At 44.1% G+C, this 21588-nt stretch overlaps 1 pseudogene; it reads right to left on the bottom strand.

The window, feature by feature from the left end:
- Positions 1-7599: 7599 nt before the first annotated feature.
- On the bottom strand, positions 7600-8665 carry LOC139336503 (gap junction delta-2 protein-like; annotated as a pseudogene).
- Positions 8666-21588: the final 12923 nt, after the last annotated feature.

Here is a 21588-nt window from a genome sequence, read left to right as displayed (position 1 = left end):
CTCTAAGATAATATGAGCCTGCCCAACCCTGTACACTACCCTGTACACCCTGTACACTGTAAATTACATTTATATTTTACTAAAATGTTTTCCCAATTACTTGCTGGTGACAAACATAATCACTGCCTGGATTATATTCAGAGGCAAGGTGTTTTTAGTGAATGAAGCTTCACAATTATCTACATGATGGGAGTATAAAGTGCATGACTATGATGCTAGAGTCTGCTGTTCACATCCAGAATCATGTCTGTGGTTAGGTTTATACAACAAAAACACTTTGGTTTAAGGTTAGGGAACAGATAGTGATTTCAGATCAAGATCACTGCCTATGCTTCACCAAGTGCTGAGTGCCTGAACATAACCATTAAAAGTTTAATAAATCAATAGTTAGTATACTATTGCAAGAGGGAAGACACTAGAGGTGACAGTGTGAGAGTGGAGACATGGATGCTTCAGAGCGGTGTGCTGCAGAGATATACAGAGTGCAACTTTTTGAAGAGACAGTGATGGACATTGAAGCATTTATGTTTGTTTCTGTCTGCATCTACTTGCCCCTGAGCACGGCTGGCCAGATCATGCAGCTCAGTGGATGACACTGCTGGGAATGGGTGGAGTGAGCCAGTCAAGTTCATTGTGGTTAAGGTGAGGCCTGCGTCCTTTTGTTGTTGACTAGCAACCAAGGTATTCATTGTATGTAGGCAGTTACCCTCTGGTAGAGGGATAAAACTCAGTGGTAATTAAATGTAGCATGTAACAGCCATACATATTATACCAGCTATTTTCAAAGTATACATTTTCCATTTTCAAACAATCTCAGACGTGTAGATATTCAACAAAGACTGCTCAATCACACCATGTACAGGAGGTGTAGTGGTGCAGCATGTAACAGAACAGCAGCTTCAGTGCTGAAAAAGCAGGACAGATATTTATTACAAATGCAAACGGCAGGTCGTAAAAAAAGCAATAACCAAGAAATGGCTGAGTAAAGAGCCTCCAACAACCTTTGAATGGAAAGAAATAGTTCAGGAAATCTATACTATGTAACGATTGACCTTCTCTCTGAGACACAAAACCAAAAAATATGAAAAATACTGGAAAAATTGGAAATCCTATTTGAATTTGAAATGAGTTATGACTTGTTCTCTTTCCCTACTATTGTTTCCTTGTTGGTTTTTATGTAAGAATATTTTTATTTCCTTCTTTAGGAAGGCCAATAGAATGGACTTTAAGTAATAATTTACTGGAAGAATTCTTCCTAAAAAAGCAAATCTTTGCCATTGTATAAATAAAAAGTCCATCCATCCATCCATTTTCCATACCGCCTATCCCTTTCGGGGTTGCGGGGGGCTGGAGCCTATCCCAGCTGTCAAAAGGCGAGAGGTGGGGTACACCCTGAACCGGTCGCCAGTCGATTGCAGGGCAACATATAGAGACAGACAACCATTCATGCACACACTCACACCTAGGGGCAATTTTAGAGTCACCAATTAACCTGATGAGCATGTTTTTGGTGTGTGGGAGGAAGCCGGAGTGCCCGGAGAGAACCCACGCATGCACGGGAAGAACATGCAAACTTCACACAGAAAGGCCCCGTCTGACCGGGGGATCGAACCATGGATTATAAAGACCACTATCTTTTCAGAAGACAGTAAAAGACATAAGGAACTCATAGATCTGGACAAGGTAATGTAACCCTGATTTCTTTCAAGTCCCTGTTTTTAATGATGTCAAGCATTTCACTTGACCTGTGATGACCCTGTCTGTTATTCCCTGATCTGTCAGCGTTGTTCATTTGTAAATATGTATGTAAATAAAAATAAAGATTTTTTTTTTAAAAAGAGCACATAATATATTCTTCCTTACTAATGAAAAGGTGAATTCATAAGCAGTAATGTGACTTCAGCTCATGTGAGAGAACTTTTAATGCAGTGTAGCTGACATTAATGAGTACCTTTACTGCCTTAGTGGTTCTTCTCTACTTGTGCTACTGTTAGACTATGTTTTGAGATGTATGTCACATACAAAATTGACAATATACTGCAATCACTGCGATCTGCTGCTTGTCTACTGGAGGTTTTCAGCAACAGTAGAAATAAAATAGGAATGCAGCCTTGTCCATTATGCCCAAAAGCTCTGGAACACACAACCTACAGAGACAACTCAGCTTGCTGAGTATTTTTAAAAGAAAGTCAAAAATGTATCTCTTCACTTCGGCATTTAACTAGCTCTGACTTTCCTGGTAGAGGCCTGAAACTTTTGAGCTTTGTCTTGCACTTTAAAATGTTGTATTTTACTTGATTTTTTTGCACTCTATTCTCATTTTATCACCATTATTTTATTAATAAGCTTTTTATTTTCCATCTCATGATATGCATTCTTATCTTAATTCTATCTTGTTTTTGCTATTATTATCGAGTGAGTGGATTTTTTTCTCCATCTTAATTTACATCAATTTTCTACCACTGGACTTGGTGCATGTGATTTCTTTGTTCTAAAGCACTTTAAGCTGCACTCTTGCATGAAAGGTACAATATAAATAAAACTTCTTTTCATTATTATTATTCTCATTATTAGTAATAATACCTTTTAAGAAACTGGCTAGGGAATCTCAGTAAATTCTGGCAAATTCAATAGGAAATTATTCTGTAGTTGCAACTTGCTGATAATCCAAAATGGGCCACAGGATTTTCTGTTGCAATACTGTGAATAGTCACGGGGACCAAATGGCAGCAAGGCTCTTCATGCATCAATGAAAGGCCCAGTTCACCAAAGTCTGTCCAAAGTCAAAGTTTTGTTTTGAGAGATTTAAGGTCAGCCAGCACCACCCCTCCCTCTCTCTCTCTCTCTCTCTCTCTCTCTCTCTCTCTCTCTCTCTCACACACACACACACACACACACACACGTACACACACACACACACACACACACACACACACACACACACACACACACACACACACACACACACTCACATTTGTGTTTATATCACTTGTGGGGACATTACATAGACTTAAATTCATTTCCTGGAGCCTTACCCTAACCCTAACCATAACCACTATTTGCCTGTTCCTAACCCTGTACCTAATCTAACCTTACCTAACCCATAACCCTATCCTCAGTCTGTACCCTAACAATTAATGATTTACATTAAGGGGACCTGCATTTTGTCCCCATAAGGGAGGTCAGTCCCCACAATGTGACTGTGTAACAGATTTTTGTCCCCACAACGTGATAAATACCTGGACACACACACACACACACACACACACACACACACACACACACACACACACACACACACACACACACACACACACACATACAGCATTAACCTCTGGCTGGTTGGAAAGATCACTCCCACCACATTCTGTCATGATCTGCAGCCGAACTTGTCAAGTGACAAGTACGACACAAGTAGTGCTACTTGTGTCATAATGGCGACCAAAGTATCAAAATAATGCTAAACGTGACCATGAACAGAAAACGTTTGCAGCGTTCTTGATCAAGTCACGATGCACTCATTAGTTAGTATTATTTGTCAGGTGTCCCTCTGACAGGCATGATGCTGGCACATTTTCCACACACAAAAGCGACGTTACAGAGTTGTTGGAGGCTCGGAGCCCACAGAGCGTCCGTCCTCTGTCGTACCTCTGACGTGCGGCTCTCCCGATGGATGAGGTCGTCGGATGCGGCGCATCTGGTCCTGGGAGCCTGCAGGGTGGAGACGGAGAAGTCTACCAGGGTCTGTATGAATTGATGGTGATGCGGAGCCTCCTCAACTGCGGCCCTCTCTGTCCGCTCCATTCCGCCACATCAGCGCGTCTTCTGTCACAAACTGCGACCTGAAGACGTACTGGCGCCTCCTCTGAAACACACACACTTTCAAACAAGTTTCCGTGTTTGTGTTTCCGTGAAGACAAGTGTCCTTCTCCAAGCTAACCGAAATAAGAACAAGGCAGCAGAAGTTTAAAACCACTTCCTTCAAATGGAACCTCCAAATTAAATCAAGACTTGAACATTGAGGATAGGATCAAATGATTCATAGAGCACACTGAAGAACAAGAGCTTTTACACAGAGATGCAAATACAGTCAGAGACCTAATATGTCTTTTACTTGCGTATATTATATGCAAAAAAGAAATGGAAAAACAGAATTGTAGCTAAAACACAAGAATAGGCATTGCACAGGGAATTGAAGAATGTATATCAAAAAGCTCCAAGGGTCTTAAGAAGAATGTCACGATACCTTCGAGGGGCAGGTATTCAACAATTAGTGAAATGTATAGTAAAATTGGACAACTTCTGAAGCAGACAAATATTCATTCTAACCTCTTTTCTTTTCCCTCGAACCTCCTGTAAACTTCAGGACTACTTTTCTTCATCATACAGGTTCACCTATGAAACTGTTATATACTGTTATGGGGCAAGAATTTTTAAAAAGAGCTACACAAGATGTTCATGTATCATTAGTTACAAAAGGACAGTGGTTTCTGCAATGTTCTGGATTATTTTGAAGGGCTACTTTATGCTTTTATTTTGAAATATGTATTTTGTGATTTCTTTTTTCACTCTAGCCAACACAAGCAACTTGATACGACTCCAGCAGTAACCACCACCTGCTGCATTTGAGGTCCTGTAATCCCAAATACCTGTCACACATTAACATGGATTCCTATTATAATAGAAAAAAACTTCACATAAATAGCCGGTGTAGAAATGTGACTCATGACCAAGTGTACTGTACTCCGTGTACTTCGTTGTATAGAATGAATATAATGAGTTTTGAATGAAGTGTCTGTGTACGAGGAGTGATCATGGCAGTTAAGCTTGTCTTAATTTGTGAAAAGACTTTAATTTAGAGGGTGTGCAGTTGTATTTTTCTGTGTAAAAAGGAAAATATGTGCAAGAATATTTCCTTTCTTGATGGTTTATTGGGAGACACGTCAACAATCAATCTAAACAAATCAAAAAGTAGATTACTGCTCGTTGACTCTGTCATCAAGAAAACATTGTTATGAACTGGAGATCAGGGAACTCCACATGTGTTGCAAAATGGGAAAACTTGGATCATATTATGGATTATTTTTGTCTGGAAAATGTACACATCTTTGGCATTCCTAATACCTATGTATTTATTTAGGAACATTTGTTTGCTTGTTTAACAATCATAATTTGAGCACACTCACAGCTATAGCAGTATCTACTCCTCCATGCAAAACCACTACACACATACATACATACATACATTATTAAAAATTATATATATGTGTGTGTGTGTGTGTGTGTGTGTGTGTGTGTGTGTGTGTGTGTGTGTGTGTGTGTGTGTGAAAAAAAAAATATATGTGTGTGTGTGTCTCCAATCTTTTGTCATCTTTTTTATGTAGTGACCCCTTAACATACTCACAGTTTCACTACCATAACAGTAGTAAAGTAAATGAACTGTCAGGTTGTTCTCTGCTCTGTCCCTGCAGCTGGAACTCCAGCACTTAGACATTTCTCTCTGGAACAGGTGGCAAGGAGAAGGAAGACAGTGTCAACTTGTGTCTAATTTCCTCACAATATTTCTTCTTCTTCTTCTACTTATTGTTATTATTATTATTATTATTATTATTATTATTATTATTATTATTATTATTATTATTAGTGGTATTAATGGTAGCAGTCGCAGCTCTGGAAGCAGCAAAAGTTAGGGGTAGCATCAGTGTACACTGTTTATCTTTATTCCAATTTTTTTTCTTCAATGTAATCGGGGTTTTTTTCTTTTTCTTTTTTTTTTTTTTTTTACTTATCTCCCTTCCTATGGTGCCCATTAGTTTTCATTATTTTCATCTATGTGCCACACAGACCAAATGCTCAGACAACACACAGGCAACAGTGCCACTGACAAACACTTTGCAGTCTTTGTGATAGGCTAGAACACTCTGCCATCTGCTGCCAGAGCTGTGTCAATGAACACTCATAATATCAAGTGAAATAACACACTGCCACACAAATAAAGGACTGTCCAACCAGTATATCATAGGTCTTTCCGCATGTTGGTGCCCCACCAGATGCAGTTGGTGCCCTTTTTATTTTTTTCATCCCTGTTTCTTCAGACAACGTGAATCCAAATCTGGATGTGAGTATTTAAGGCTTATTCTGGCATGTTTTAGACTCAAGAGCTAACAATTTCATTGTTTATGAGCAAAATACACACATTCTAATTGAAGCAATTTTTTTCCCCACAAGAATTTCTTCAAGTATCTGGCAGTATGGAGAAGAACAACTTTAAGTCCATAATGTAGGAAGATAAAATATACAGAAAATACTGATGCACAGTTGTATGACTGTTAATTTTGTGATTAAAAAACTCTCTAATGACATCTGTCATTATAACCATACCCACCAGTACGTACCTACAAAACATGTTTAACAATGTTCTACTGAAAAACACTGAAATTGATTGTTCTTACTTTTGCATGCTACAGTAGGGGCAACCCAGTACTCCGTAATATTATTTATAACAAATGGCCTGAGTCAAGATGTAGCAGCAGTCACACAACAGTTAATTTTGTTAGGTTGGCAGACCGTGGCTTTTTCTGCTGCCATATGTCATTGCAGCCTGTGCTACTATGCTGATTATTTTCAACGACTTAATATCTGTCAGATATAGCGACCTTATCCTTGTTTCCATGTTTATCTGTGACACAAAGTATAATTTGTTTTCAAAAATATAGATTTCATCCTTAGTCTGTGTGATCACTTATGAGAGTGTTAGAGTTAAATATTTACTCTCATCTCTTAATAAGCTACATACACATAGTAATACAATCAACAAGCCCTCCAGTAACTATAAGCTGCACACACATAGCCACACAGGCAATGTGACCTTCAGTAACCTCAGAAAACACAGAAAACGAAACTTAAGATATCTCGTGTCAGGTAACACATAATTTACATATAGAGAGGGGGGTCTAGCTATCTTCTCTTTCAGGGCGCTGTCTCCTATGGATTGGATGGGTCGTGTGCCAACAGGCTGGGACCAGCCTGTGGACCAAGGAGAGGGCACTGAAGTCTAAACCACGATGATCACCACCTGTTTTGACCAATCAGATAGCTGCACATTTCTTTTTAAAACTTTGTATAATCGTAAGTCAGGCATTCTCATTCTGGCGGGTGGTTGCAGCTAACTGCTTGCAGACTGCGATTTCCCAAAAGTCTGAGATCCATGTACATGTACTCTATTTCATCAGTGTGTTAATAAATATCCTTAACTGAAGACAGAATATCTCCTGACCTCTTTCTGCAAAAAACGAACACACTCACAAGAGTGACCACACACACTTCTGTTGCTCAACTCTATCCATGATTCTTCCTCATGCATGCCAGATTCCCAACAAAAGCAAATATGAGTCACTATTTGGGCAGACAACAGCCTTCTCTTATGTGCTCAGCTGCTGCAGGTCAAGATATTGTATATTCCCAAATCACCCTCAAGACATGCTGTTATGGCTGTACAGCAAAATCAATTCAGGTCAAGAAGGCTACATTTCTCGGCCACATTTGAAGAAGCCTTTGAAATGTGACAGCCTTGACACGACGCTGTGACACATTTGGTCTTCAAATGTTGCGTTCCAAGTATGAGGACTCTGAAGTGGGACACAGCTTTTTTTTCTCTCCAAACTTCCAAAAAGTTTCCATCATCTGAAAATACATGACAATTGCATTTGCTGTCATGGTGGTAACGCGGTCATCCATTTCAATCCCTGGTTGTCTACATGTCGAAGTACCCTTGGGTAAGATAGTGAATCCCAGAATTGCCCCTGATGCTGTGCCATCGGTGTGTGAGCATGTTTGAATGGATAATGCTCGTAATAAGCAGGTGGCTAAGCCACCGTGCAAATGGGTGAATGCAGACTCTGCGATGTTGAGCACAAAAGCAGCCCAGGCTGATGCTGAACATGAAGTTCAGGAATATGGTTTTCTCAGTGGCACGTGACACAAAGCAATCTGTACGAGTAGGGCAAGGGTAAGTCTCACAACAGTAAAGGTGAGGCACCTCGAACCCAAACAAGAAGTACTGCCCTACCAGGAAGGTGATCTCCATGACAGATCGTAGTAAAACATGAAGGATGTAGATGAGCAGAACTTGGTTGGACTGTTTGGTTGGGTCCTCTTCCACCTTACCATAATCCTCTTCCAGAAAGCTTTTTTCCACTCCTTCCCTCTCCCTTTCATTCCAGTCCTCCTTGTAATGAGGACAGTAAGTAGGCATGCCAACTCTCAAGCCCTCCATGCCATCTTTCACTATGTGCCCATATCTCTGTCTGGGAGGACACTGGGCTACCACCTGTGCCCTTTGGCCATTCAGCTTCTCATCCTTGGCAATCTTATGCAGGACAAAAACTATATAGAAGATGGATGGGGTGGAGACCAGCACAATTTGGAAGACCCAGAATCGTAGATCCGAAACAGGAGCAAAGGTGTCATAACAGACATTGTTGCATCCAGGCTGCTGGGTGTTACAGATGAATTTGGACTGCTCATCGCTGTACACAGCATCACCCACCAAGGCCACCAGCAGGATACGGAAAATGAGCAGCATGGTGAGCCAGATCTTGCCTATCACTGTAGAGTGGTTCTGGACCTCAGACAGGAAGCGACCAAGTATAGACCAGTCACCCATGGCTTAACCTTAGAGAGAAAGTAAAATATTATGTGATCAGTGTTATTATAAATAGGACATGTAAGAGAAAGACATTTTTGTCTTTATCAATGGTTCTCAAACTTTTTGTCAAACCGTAAGCCCTTCTTTAATTTATGTTTGTGGTATGTCATATACACAAAAATAGAGAGTGAGGCAGAAATATGCATTACTTACTCTTTATATTGGTTTTACAAATGTAAATAATTTCAACAAAAAAAAAGCAGGGTTGGGGTTAGATGACAGCTCTATAATAGACTCTATATGTAGTACAGTATATATAGTGTAGTATATACATATATGGTGTATTTATGTATGTCATATATGCATGTATTAGTAACAAATTGTATATGTCCATATTGCAGCACTATGGATGTGAAAATCAGAAATCAGAATCAGAAATCAGAAAAAACTTTATTGCCAAGTACAATTTCACACATACGAGGAATTTATTTTGGGGAAGTTGGTGCATGACATCTATCTACTAAAAATAAGCTATTAAATAAGTAAAAAATATACCAAGATAAAAATATATACACAAGTCTTTTTTTTTTTTTTTCACGAAAACACAGTCTGTTTTTTCAGAAGAAGTCCAAACTGAGTGTTAATGTAACACATAGAGTTATGGCGATGTCAATGTGACAAGATGAGGCAGAAGAGTGTTGGGTGGGTTCTGGGCCTTGTTGATAAGGCTGATAGCAGATGGGAAAAAACTGTTCTTGTGGCGTGAGGTTTTGGTCCCAATGGACCGCAGCCTCTTGCCAAAGGGGAGTGTCTCAAAGATTTTGTGTCCGGGGTGAGAGGGATCAGCCACAATCTTTCCTGCATGCCTCAGGGTCCTGGAGGTGTACAGGTCCTGAAGAGATGGGAGACTGCAGTCAAACACCTCTGTAGACCTAATGACACGCTGTAGTCTGCCCTTGTCCTTGGCAGTGGCAGCAGCGGACCAGATGGTGATGGAGGAGATGAGGATGGACTCAATGATGGCTCTGTAGAAGTGCACCATCGTTGTCTTTCGCAGACTGAATTTCTTCAGCTGCTGTAGGAAGAACATCCTCTGCTGTGCTTTCTTGATGAAGGAGCTGATGTTTGGCTCCCACTTGAGGTCCTGGGAGATGATAGTTCCCAGGAAGCAGAAAGACTCCACAGTGTCAATAGTGGAGTCGCAGATGGTGATGGGGGCAGGTGAGGCTGAGTTCTTCCTGTAGTCCACAACCATCTGTCTTTATAGCATTGAGCTCTAGGTTTTTCTGGTTGCACCAGGTCACCAGATGGTCAACCTCCCACCTCTAGGTGGACTCGTCACCATCAGAGATGAGTCTGAAGAGGGTGATGTCATCCGCAAACTTCAGGAGCTTGACGGAATGGTGACTGGAGGTGCAGCTGTTTGTATACAGGGAGAAGAGCAGAGGAGAAAGAACGCAGCCCTGGGGGGATCTGATGCTGATGGTCTTTGTGAGACGCGTTTCCCCAGCCTCACGCACTGTTTCCTGTCAGACAGGAAGTCTGTAATCCACCTGCAGGTGGAGTCAGGCACGCTCTGCTGGAAGGTGTCGTGGGGTTGCTGGACTGTCCCTTTGTCTTTCAAAGCGGCAGTAGAACTCGTTCAGGTCGTTGGCTAGGCATCGATTGTTGATGGAATGGGGGGCTTTAGGGTTGTAGTTGGTGATCTGCCTGAGCCCTTTCCAGACAGATGCAGAGTCATTAGCTGAGAACTAGTGTTGGAGCTTCAGAGTACAGTCATTTAACCTCTCTCACCACCTTGCTAAACTTGTACTTCGACTCTCTGGATCTTTGTCCCCACACATCCCAGTCAGTAGAGTCCAGACATGCCTGGAGATCCTCCACAGCCTCACTGGTCCACTTCCTTGATGTCCTCACTACAGGTTTGAAGAGCTTTACTTTATGCCTGTACTCAGGAATCAGGTGGACTATGATGTGGTCAGAGTGGCCTAGTGCAGCATGGGGGACGGCGTGATAAGTATCCCTGACAGTGATCCAGAATAATCTCCTCTCTGGTTGGGCATTTAATAAACTGTCTGTATTTAGGGAGTTCGTGGGTGAGGTTACCTTTGTTACAGTCACCAATGACAATAACTAAAGAGTCCGCTCCACACGCAGTATCTGGTCAGCGCTCTGCGTCCTGCATGTTGGCCTGCGGCGGGATGTAAACACCGAATGAATGAAGCGAACTCACAGGGTGATTAAAAAGGCTTACAGTTAATGGTGAAATATTCTAGGTCAGGAGAACAGTGCTGCAGGATCACTGTCACGTCTGTTGCTGTAGAAACAGATTCCTCCACCTTTAGTTTTGCCGGAAAGTTCTGTGTCTCTGTCCGTGCAGTGGAGTTGGAAGCCAGCCAGCTGCAGCGCAGAGTCCGGTATTAATGCACAGAGCCACATCTCGATAAAGCACAAAACCGCAGATGAAGAGAAGTCCCTGTCTTTACCCAACAGCAGTTGCAATTCCTCCAGTTTGTTGGGCAGTGAATGCATGTTAGAGAGAAATATTCCCGGTAACACTGTGCGTAGTCCACGCTGGCGAATGCGCACAAGCGCGCCAGCCCATTTTCCTCTCCTCCGGCGTTTCGCTGCGTGAGCAAAGGTGAGGGCACCTTTGACCAGGATGTCCAAAATTTCCACTGTTGGGAGCAGAAAATTAGGAAATAAATCCTCTGGTGTTGCTCCCCTGATGTTCATGAGCTCTTCTCTGGTGAAAGAGCTCGAGGTACCGTTGCAAAAAACAGATTTAACACACAAAACAAAACAAAACAAAACAAAACAACATGCACCAACACACCAAGGCAGCCGTCAGCGGCGCAATCTTGATGATGAAAATAAGGGAAGTATGACTAATAGTTGTGGCAGTTGCAGGGCAGGGCCATGGCAAGAGATGTAGCTATAATGTATTGACATTCAATCTCTATCCATGGGAACGCGCAAAATGACAAAGCACAAAGACTCAGAGGAAGAATCTTAGTTAGTAACATGCATTGGTAGGACATAAAAGTGTGCAGGTGGAGAGGGAGAGAAGAACAGAGGAGCTTGGGGTATCATTGGAAGTCCCCTGACAGTCTAATGCAATCGTAGCATAACTAGGGGCTCGTCCAAGTCAAGCCTGAGCCAGCCCTAACTATAAGCTTTATCAAAAAAATGTAGAGATGGTTTCTGCCTCCCAGACAAAGAAAGAGAGAGTTGAAGAGAAGAGAAGAGAAGAGAAGAGAAGAGAAGAGAAGAGAAGAGAAGAGAAGAGAGTTCAAGAGCTGACCTAGCATTTGCATCCATACATCAGGAGGCAACAAGGAGAAGGACAGTAGCCTGGCTTCAACCAGGAGCTGAAAGATGAAATGTAGCTGTTTATTGAATCCAGTGGTCATGATTCAGAGTGGGGCTGCTGATGCTCAGGAGGTAGAACAGGTCGAATTTAGTGATAGTGTTTTCCTTTTCCCCTTTCCCGTTAGTGTTACTTGTCTGTCTGCCTGTTCCCTTGTCTGTCAGAGGCTGGGTATGGTCTCCTACACCCTGCTGGCTCCACCCAATCATCTGTGCACCTGTGCAGCATCAGGCTGATTGGGCCAGGAGTATTTAACATCTGCTCTCGGCTCTACTGGTTCTACTAGTTGCCATTTCATTCTGATCTCTCCTGTTACTATCAAATTTTGCCTGTGTGAGTATCGCCAAGAGAATTTATCACATCCTACAAGTCACAGCTATTCAACAATTCTAATCTCATCACAGAGCCAAACAGTGGCTTTTTTTTTTTTTCCCAAAATTACTTAATAAAACTTGCGGCTGACAAAACATTTCAGCTGCAGTGCTCAAAACCACAGTTCCTCTTTTCACAACATTATATGCAATTCATGGAGCTGAAGTTGGATCTGAAACTTTGTTTTTAGGTTTATTACAAGGGAAAGTCCTACTCAAAGAAGTCGTTTTCAATACCCTGTCCCCAATACTGAATTAGGTTTTTTGAACATATTTTTCTTTTGTCTAGATATAATTAATATATGATCAATGTTAACCTCTCAACATAAGTTTCAACTAAGACATTGCTGTACTTTCTCACTTCTTTGTGTTAAAGACTTAAATATTACTGATAGGAGTACCATATGAGTATCATTTTATCTTAATACCAACCTCCTCCTCCGATATCTGGTTTCTGTCTTGGCTCGTGATTTCCCATCTTGTTTTTAAGAAGAAGAAGAAGAAATCCCTTTATTAGTCACATTTTTTTACACACAACATGTGAAGTTAGGAGGGGAAACTGCATATGCCATGCATATGTGAAATTTATTCTCCGTCTTTAATCCATCCTTGGACCATCCCTCCTCCGCGGCGGATCAGGAGCGGTGGGCTGCCAGCCGACCGGCGCCTGGGGACCAATTCCTTGTTGTCATCATTGGTCAGGTGGTGATCGTCTTGCATGTTTTTAATGGGGAATTTTTATGGAGGATACCCCAGGAGAGCACGGGGAGAACATGCAAACTCTGCCCAGAAAGGCTCCCTTTTTCCTTGAGCAGCAGGCACTGAAGGCATGGTGGAGGACACGCCACCAGCGCCCACAGCGGGATTCGAACCGGGACCTTCTAGCTGTGAGGCGACAGTGTTACTACCTGTGCCGTCGTTTTTGTATTTATTTTAATTTTCCTTAAACTTAAAAGTTTTACATTTTGGCTGAATTGGACATCTAAAGACATATTTTATGGACAAATATTTAAAAGTTGTGGATGACCCTTGCGACCTCTGATATTTCATGGATACACTCTGCTCTGGCCTCCTGACAGAAAAAGCCTGCTTCGGCCTACCAACAGAAAAAGCCTGCTGGCAGCTAAAGCTAACTAGCACCAAGATGCCTCCTTTCACCACAGATGACCTCAACAAACTTCTGCAGCAGGTTGCAGTGTTGGAAACTAAAGTTCAGCGTCTGGAAATAAACACAGAAGTGAACGGACTTTGTGGAAATGACAGCACTTTGCCACTGACTCAAAACAGCGGACTGGAGAATGCTAACAACCAGCTAATTACCTGTGATACAGCTCCCATGAAACTAAATGGCTGTGTACTGGGCAATAAATCTGCCAGTATTAGTCCTCCCTGGAATGCTCTCAGGGGAAAGCCCAAGAGTAAATCAGCTGATATGGGGAGACGTCCAACGGGTAGAACCCAGTGCCCAGAGATCTGTGATGCGACAGGCTGGCCTGCGTTATCATCTTCCTCAACACCTATGCAGAGTGAAACACAGCCATGGATAAAAGCTAAAGGGAAGATGAGCAACAAAGCTCCCAAACTAACTAGTGTGCAGTTACAAAATTGGTTTTCTCCACGACTGCAGGACCCTGGATCTCCAACTGAAAACCTAGATAACTTCTCGGACTCACAGAGAAGGGTAAGGCCTGACAGGAAATCAGAAGCTAGAAAGCTACAAGGAAAGCTGCTGACTAAATGCAGTGAGCTCTCTGAATGGAGAAGTCTTCTTCAGTGGGCCCTTACCACCAGTCAGAGCGGGATAGGGAGATTCAGCAGATTGTTGGCAGTAAACAGATGGCTTTCAACTGCATGTGATGTCCACTCAGTGCATTTTATTGACAATTTAAATTTTTTCTGGAACCGCAGACATTTTTTTTCAAAGGAGACGGACTTTCCCTAAATAAGTCAGTAAAACTTTTTGCCTCCAACCTATCTTTCTTCCTGCGTCACACTGTTCCCACTCCCAAGGACAAGAGACAAGAGGAATCCAAACAAAAGCAGCAACCGACTCTCCCCCTGCCTGTATGCTCTAACCATGAGGGATGCCAGAGCAAAAAAGGGGATGCCGCATGCCCTCCACCAGGGGCAACTGCTCGTGAGGATTCACTGACTCCAACCACTAAAACTCCACCTAGGTCACCATCTCCAACTGCCAAAACTCCATCTAGCTCATCATCTTCACTGGGTATCCCATCACCCTCCTCACCCCTGCTGGAGTTGACTGACCAAATGAATAAACTTGTCAGTGCTGGTATCAGGCTTACTCCTTGCCCATCTGGGATCCTGTCCCCCCAAATACCACTATCTACTGTTTGTTGTTTGTATTGATTTTGACTGTGTTGTGTTAGTGGGTGACTTCAACATTCATGTTGATAACCTCAAAGATGGATGTGCTAAAGAACTTTTAAACATTCTGGATCATTTTGGCCTATCTCAACATGTAACACATTCAACACATAACAAAGGGCATATATTAGATTTGGTTATCTCCAAAGGGCTTAATGTCTCTGAGGTTGTGGTGATGGATGTTGCTCTTTCTGATCATTACTGTGTTTCATTTCAAATGGCAACACCTGCTATTCTCAACAAAAGTGGAACAGAGGCAATCAAAAAGCGTTATATTAATGATAACACCTGTGCAGTCTTCACTCAGTCTTTTACACCATCACCAAAACTGCCCTCAGCTTCAACTGATGACCTTGTAAATAGTTTCAGTTCCAAACTCCATTTGGAACTGGGCGACTCCATCGCCCCAATTAAGACCAAGGTTTTGTCAGGAAGGAAAAAGGCACCTTGGAGAAACACCACACTGGTCAAAGTACAGAAGAGAGTCTGCAGACAGGCAGAGCGCAGGTGGCGAAAAACCAAACTCCAGGTTCATTATGAGATTTACAATTCAATTCAATTCAATTCAATTCAATTTTATTTGTATAGCACCAAATCACAACAGAAGTTGTCTCAGGACACTTTCCATATAGAGCTGGTACAGACCAAGCAATTTTATCTACAGAAAACCAACAATTCCCCCATGAGCAAGCACTTGGCGACAGTGGCGAGGAAAAACTTCCTTCGGGCAGAACCAGACTCTGGGTGGGCGGCCATTTGCCTCGACTGGTTGGGTGAGAGAGGGAGAGCAAGAGAGGGAGAGTGAGACAGACAGACAGACAGACAGACAGACAGAAATGCAGTCAGAGAGAGAGAGAGAGAGAGAGAGAGAGAGAGAGACAGAGACAGAGACAGAGACAGAGAGAATAGTTGAATGGCGGATATGGCGGCGTGCGCAGGTGCAGCAGCTCACGGCTCTTCCTTCCAGTGCTTCTTTCTGCTATTTTGGTATTTCTTTCTTGTATGTTTGTGCACTGTCGGCTCCGCGAACATCCACTACAGTCGCCAGAACCTTTTGGACATCAGGAACCAGCACCAGACACTCGTCACAAGTGATTACCATCACACGCACAACATCTCAGACGAGATAGTGAGACCACCGGGCTCTCCGTGGATTGTTATCGGGTCTCGGAGGCGGCGAAATCGGAGGAGGGTGCGGAAACAGAAGCGAGGCTGCAGGTCCGGCGTCATGCTAAGGCTAAGGAAAGGACCTCACAAGCCACCTCTACCGAGCCTGTACCTCTCAAATGCCAGATCATTGGTACATAAAACGGACGACCAGGAACTACAACTCGCGGGGAATCAATATGCTCGGGACTGTTGTGTTTTGATTATCACCGAAACCTGGCTCCACGCAGACATACCCGATGTTAACATGCAGCTAGCAGGCCGCACGATGCTACGCTGGGACAGGACCAAGGACTCCGGTAAGAGCGGGGGGGGGGCTCTGTATTTACGTGCATGACAACTGGTGCAACAACGGGACTGTCATAGACAAACACTGTTCCCCTGACCTCGAGTACATGTCTGTAAGGTGTCGGCCCTTCTTTCTACCTAGAGAGCTAACTGTAGTGATCATCACGGCCGTGTATATTCCACCTAATGCCAATGTAAATTCAATTCAATTCAATTCAATTTTATTTGTATAGCGCCAAATCACAACAGAAGTTGTCTCAGGACACTTTCCATATAGAGCTGGTACAGACCAAGCTCTTTTATCTACAAAGAAACCAACAATTCCCCCATGAGCAAGCACTTGGCGACAGTGGCAAGGAAAAACTTCCTTTTAACAGGCAGAAACCTCGAGCAGAACCAGACTCTGGGTGGGCGGCCATCTGCCTCGACCGGTTGGGTGAGAGAGGAAGAGCAAGAGAGGGAGAGTGAGACAGACAGACAGACAGACAGACAGACAGACAGACAGACAGAAATGCAGTCAGAGAGAGAGAGAGAGACAGAGAGAGAGAGAGAGAGACAGAGAGACAGAGAGACAGACATGCAATCACAGTAACAGTGACAGTGGATGTAATAATAGCAGTAGCAGTTGCAGTGGATGTCAGGCAGGGCCAAGGCAGGAGACGCAGCTGCAATCCACAATCCAGATTCAGCCACTGTCCATGGGAACCTGCAAGACGACAAAGCACAGAGACTCCGGGGAAGGAGCTAAGTTAGTAACACACCATGGTAGGACATGAGAGCGTGCGGATGGAGAGGGACAGACAGACAGAGGAGCTCGGTGTATCTTTGGATGTCCCCCGACAGTCTAATCCTATAGCAGCATAACTAGGGGCTGGTCCAGGACAAGCCTGAGCCAGCCCTAACTATAAGCTTTATCAAAAAGGAAAGTTTTAAGCCTACTCTTAAATGTAGAGACAGTGTCTGCCTCCCGGACAAAGACTGGAAGATGGTTCCACAGGAGAGGAGCTTGAGAGCTAAATGCTCTGACTCCTGTTCTGCTTTTTGAGACTTTAGGAACCATAAGTAGACCTGCATTCTGGGAACGCAGTGTTCGAGTGGGGCAATAAGGTACTATGAGCTCTTAAGATAAGAAGGTGCCTGGCCATTTATGGCTTTGTAAGTAAGGAGGAGAATTTTAAACTCTATTCTAAACTTTACAGGGAGCCAGTGCAAAGTGGCGAGTATTGGAGAAATATGATCTTGCTTCCTGGTTTTTGTCAGAACACGTGCTGCAGCGTTCTGGAGCAACTGGAGAATATTTAGCAACAAATTTGGGCAGCCTGATAGTAAGGAATTGCAATAATCCAGCCTGGAAGTTACGAATGCATGGACTAGTTTTTCTGCATCATTTTGAGACAAAATATGCCTGATTTTTGCGATATTACGTAGGTGAAAAAAGGCAGTCCTTGAAATTTGTTTTACATGGGAGTGAAAGGACATGTCTTGGTCAAAGATGACTCCGAGATTCTTTACAGTGGTGCTGGAGGCCAGCGCAATGCCATCCATAGCTGCTATGTCATCAGAAAGTGACTTTCTAAGATGTTTAGGGCCTACTACTATAACTTCAGTTTTGTCCGAGTTTAGCATCAGAAAATTGCAGGTCATCCAGGTCTTTATGTCATGAAGACATGCTTGTAGTCTAGTTAACTGACTGCTTTCTTCCGGCTTCATTGATAAATATAGCTGGGTATCATCTGCATAGCAATGAAAATTTATTGAGTGCTTCCTGATAATCTTACCTAAAGGAAGCATATATAAGGTGAATAGAATTGGTCCAAGCACAGAACCCTGCGGAACTCCATAGCTGACTTTAGTGAGCACAGAGGAGTCATCATTAACGCGTACAAACTGAGAGCGATCTGACAAGTAGGATGTACTTGTCAGATCGGGAAACTCAGCGCTCTCCCTCCTGTCAGACACCATTAACACACACCAGCGGGCTCACCCGGATGGTGTCCACATAATTGCAGGAGACTTTAATAAGGCCAACCTGAAGACAGTACTCCCGAAATTCTACCAGCATGTCAACTGTGCCACCAGGGGGGATAGCACCTTGGATCATGTCTACTCTAACATCATGCACGCATACAGAGCTACACCCCTCCCCCACCTCGGGCTGTCAGACCATCTTTCCCTCCTGCTCTCCCCAGCCTACACCCCCCTCAGACGCAGTGCCAGGCCCATCACAAAGACCATCACAACCTGGCCTGACAACGCACTCTACAGGCTGCAGGACTGCTTCACAGAGACTGACTGGGACCTGTTCGAACACCAGAAATTGGAAACATTCACTGGAACGGTACTGGACTATATCAAGTTCTGTATCGGAAATGTGACTGTGGACAAAAACATTCGTGTCTTTCCCAACCAGAAACCCTGGCTGACCAGCCAGGTTCGCACACTCCTCAAAGCCCGCGATGCTGCCTTCAGGTCCGGTGACGACCTCCTTTATAGGTCTGCTCGAGCGGATCTGAAGAGAGGCGTTAAAAAAGCCAAGACGGACCATAAGAGGAGGATAGAGTCCCACCTGTCCAGCAACAACACACGGGCGGTGTGGCAGGGCATCAGTGACATCACTAACTTTAGAGGCTGTCCTACTACAACATCAGGGGACCAGAATGCGGCGCTGGCAGAGGAGCTAAACTGCTTCTTTGCCCACTTTGAAACATCACAGCAACACTCGTCAGCCTCCGCCCTGCCCTCCCCCCCTTCCAGTCCCTGCACCCCCACACTCACTGTCAGGGAGCATGAGGTCAGACGGGTGCTCCTGGCAGTGAACCCCAAGAAGGCTGCTGGCTCAGATGGAGTTCCAGGTAAGGTGCTCAAGACGTGTGCCCTTCAGCTCACCCCCATCTTCACCAGGATCTTCAATCTCTCCCTGGCCCAGGCAGTCATCCCACCGTGTCTGAAATCCGCCACAATCATCCCGGTACCAAAGAAGGCCCCCACCACCAGCCTGAATGACTACCGCCCTGTGGCACTCACCCCAGTAATCATGAAGTGCTTTGAGAGATTGGTCCTCCAGTACATCAAGGACTATCTCCCCTCACACTTCGACCCATACCAGTTTGCATATCGGGCAAACAGATCCACCGAAGACGCCATCGCCGTAGCCCTCTACTCAGCGCTGTCACACCTGGAGCAGCAGCAGAGCTATGTCCTTATGCTCTTTGTGGATTACAGTTCAGCCTTCAATACAATAATTCCGGACATTCTCATCACCAAACTCACCACGCTCGGCCTCCCCCCTCTCACATGCGCCTGGATAAGAGACTTCCTTAAAAACTGGCCCCAGACAGTGAGACTCGGCCCCCACCTTTCCTCCACACGGACACTGAGCACCAGCTCCCCACAGGGCTGCGTGGTGAGTCCCCTCCTGTACTGTCTCTACACCCACGATTGCAGCCCGGCCGACAACAACAACCTGATCGTCAAGTTTGCTGACGACACCACAGTGGTCGGGCTCATCAAGGGGGGTGACGAGACAGCCTACAGGGAGGAGGTCCTGAGGTTGGCAGCCTGGTGTTCAGGAAACAACCTGGCTCTGAACACCAAAAAAACCAAGGAGATCATTGTCAATTTCAGGAGGCTCAACACCGACCCAGCCCCACTATACATCAACGGCGAGTGTGTGGAGAGGGTCCACACCTTCCGGTTCCTCGGTGTCCTCATCATCTCTGACATCTCTTGGTCTGAAAACACCACTGCAGTCATTAAGAAGGCGCAGCAGCGGCTTCACCTCCTGAGAGTTCTCAAGAAATTCAACCTGAACCGCTCCCTGCTGCTGACTTTCTACCGCTCGTCTGTTGAGAGCCTACTGACTTACTGCATCACAGTGTGGTACGGCAACTGCACGGTGGCAGACAGAAATAGGCTTCAGAGGGTTGTTAAAGCAGCCCAGAAAATCATTGGCTGCCCTCTCCCCTCCCTGATGGACATCTACTCGTCCCGCTGTCTCACCAGAGCAAATAATATCATCAAGGACAGTTCCCACCCTGGCTCCACCCTCTTTGACCTGCTGCCCTCAGGAAGACGTTACAGGTGCATCGGGTCCAAAACAAACAGACTCAAGAACAGTTTCCTTCCCAAAGCCATCACCACTCTGAACTCACATATGCACTGACATCAATCCCCTGGTCTACCTCTATCACAAATGTGCAATACTCCCTATTGGAGAATACAATATGCTATGCTGTGCATTATATTGTACTGTGTACATAACTTGGTTCTTTTTATTTTGCTTCTCTTACTTTTAATATTATTGTGTATTTATTGTATTTATTGCACCTTTTGCACTGAAGGAGCTGCTCTGAATTTCATTATACAGGGTATAATGACAATAAAGGCATTCTATTCTATTCTAGACAGACATGCAATCACAGTAACAGTGACAGTGGATGTAATAATAGCAGTAGCAGTTGCAGTGGATGTCAGGCAGGGCCAAGGCAGGAGACGCAGCTGCAATCCACAATCCAGATTCATCACTGTGTAATCTGCAAGACGACAAAGCACAGAGACTCCGGGGAAGGAGCTAAGTTAGTAACACGCCGTGGTAGGACATGAAAGCGTGCAGACGGAGAGGGACAGAAGGACAGAGGAGCTCGGTGTATCTTTGGAGGTCCCCCAACAGTCTAATCCTATAGCAGCATAACTAGGGGCTGGTCCAGGACAAGCCTGAGCCAGCCCTAACTATAAGCTTTATCAAAAAGGAAAGTTTTAAGCCTACTCTTAAATGTAGAGACAGTGTCTGCCTCCCAGACAAAGACTGGAAGATGGTTCCACAGGAGAGGAGCTTGAGAGCTAAATGCTCTGACTCCTGTTCTGCTTTTTGAGACTTTAGGAACGATAAGTAGACCTGCATTCTGGGAACGCAGTGTTCAAGTGGGGCAATAAGGTAACTATGAGCTCTTTAAAATAAGAAGGTGCCTGGCCATTAATGGCTTTGTAAGTAAGGAGGAGAATTTTAAACTCTATTCTAAACTTTACAGGGAGCCAGTGCAGAGTGGCTAGTATTGGAGAAATATGATCTCTCTTCCTGGTTTTTGTCAGAACACGTGCTGCAGCGTTCTAGAGCAACTGGAGAATATTCAGCAACGAATTTGGGCAGCCTGATAGTAAGGAATTGCAATAATCCAGCCTGGAAGTTACGAATGCATGGACTAGTTTTTCTGCATCATTTTGAGACAAGATATGCCTGATTTTTGCGATATTACGTAGGTGAAAAAAGGCTGTCCTTGAAATTTGTTTTACATGGGAGTGAAAGGACATGTCTTGGTCAAAGATAACTCCCAAATTCTTTACAGTGGTGCTGGAAGCCA

Source organism: Chaetodon trifascialis, chromosome 9 (genome assembly GCF_039877785.1).
Source record: "Chaetodon trifascialis isolate fChaTrf1 chromosome 9, fChaTrf1.hap1, whole genome shotgun sequence".
In the NCBI taxonomy this organism is placed as follows: Eukaryota; Metazoa; Chordata; class Actinopteri; order Chaetodontiformes; family Chaetodontidae; genus Chaetodon; species Chaetodon trifascialis.
Note: the sequence above shows the minus strand (reverse complement) of the source record. Positions and strands in the feature narration are given on the sequence as shown.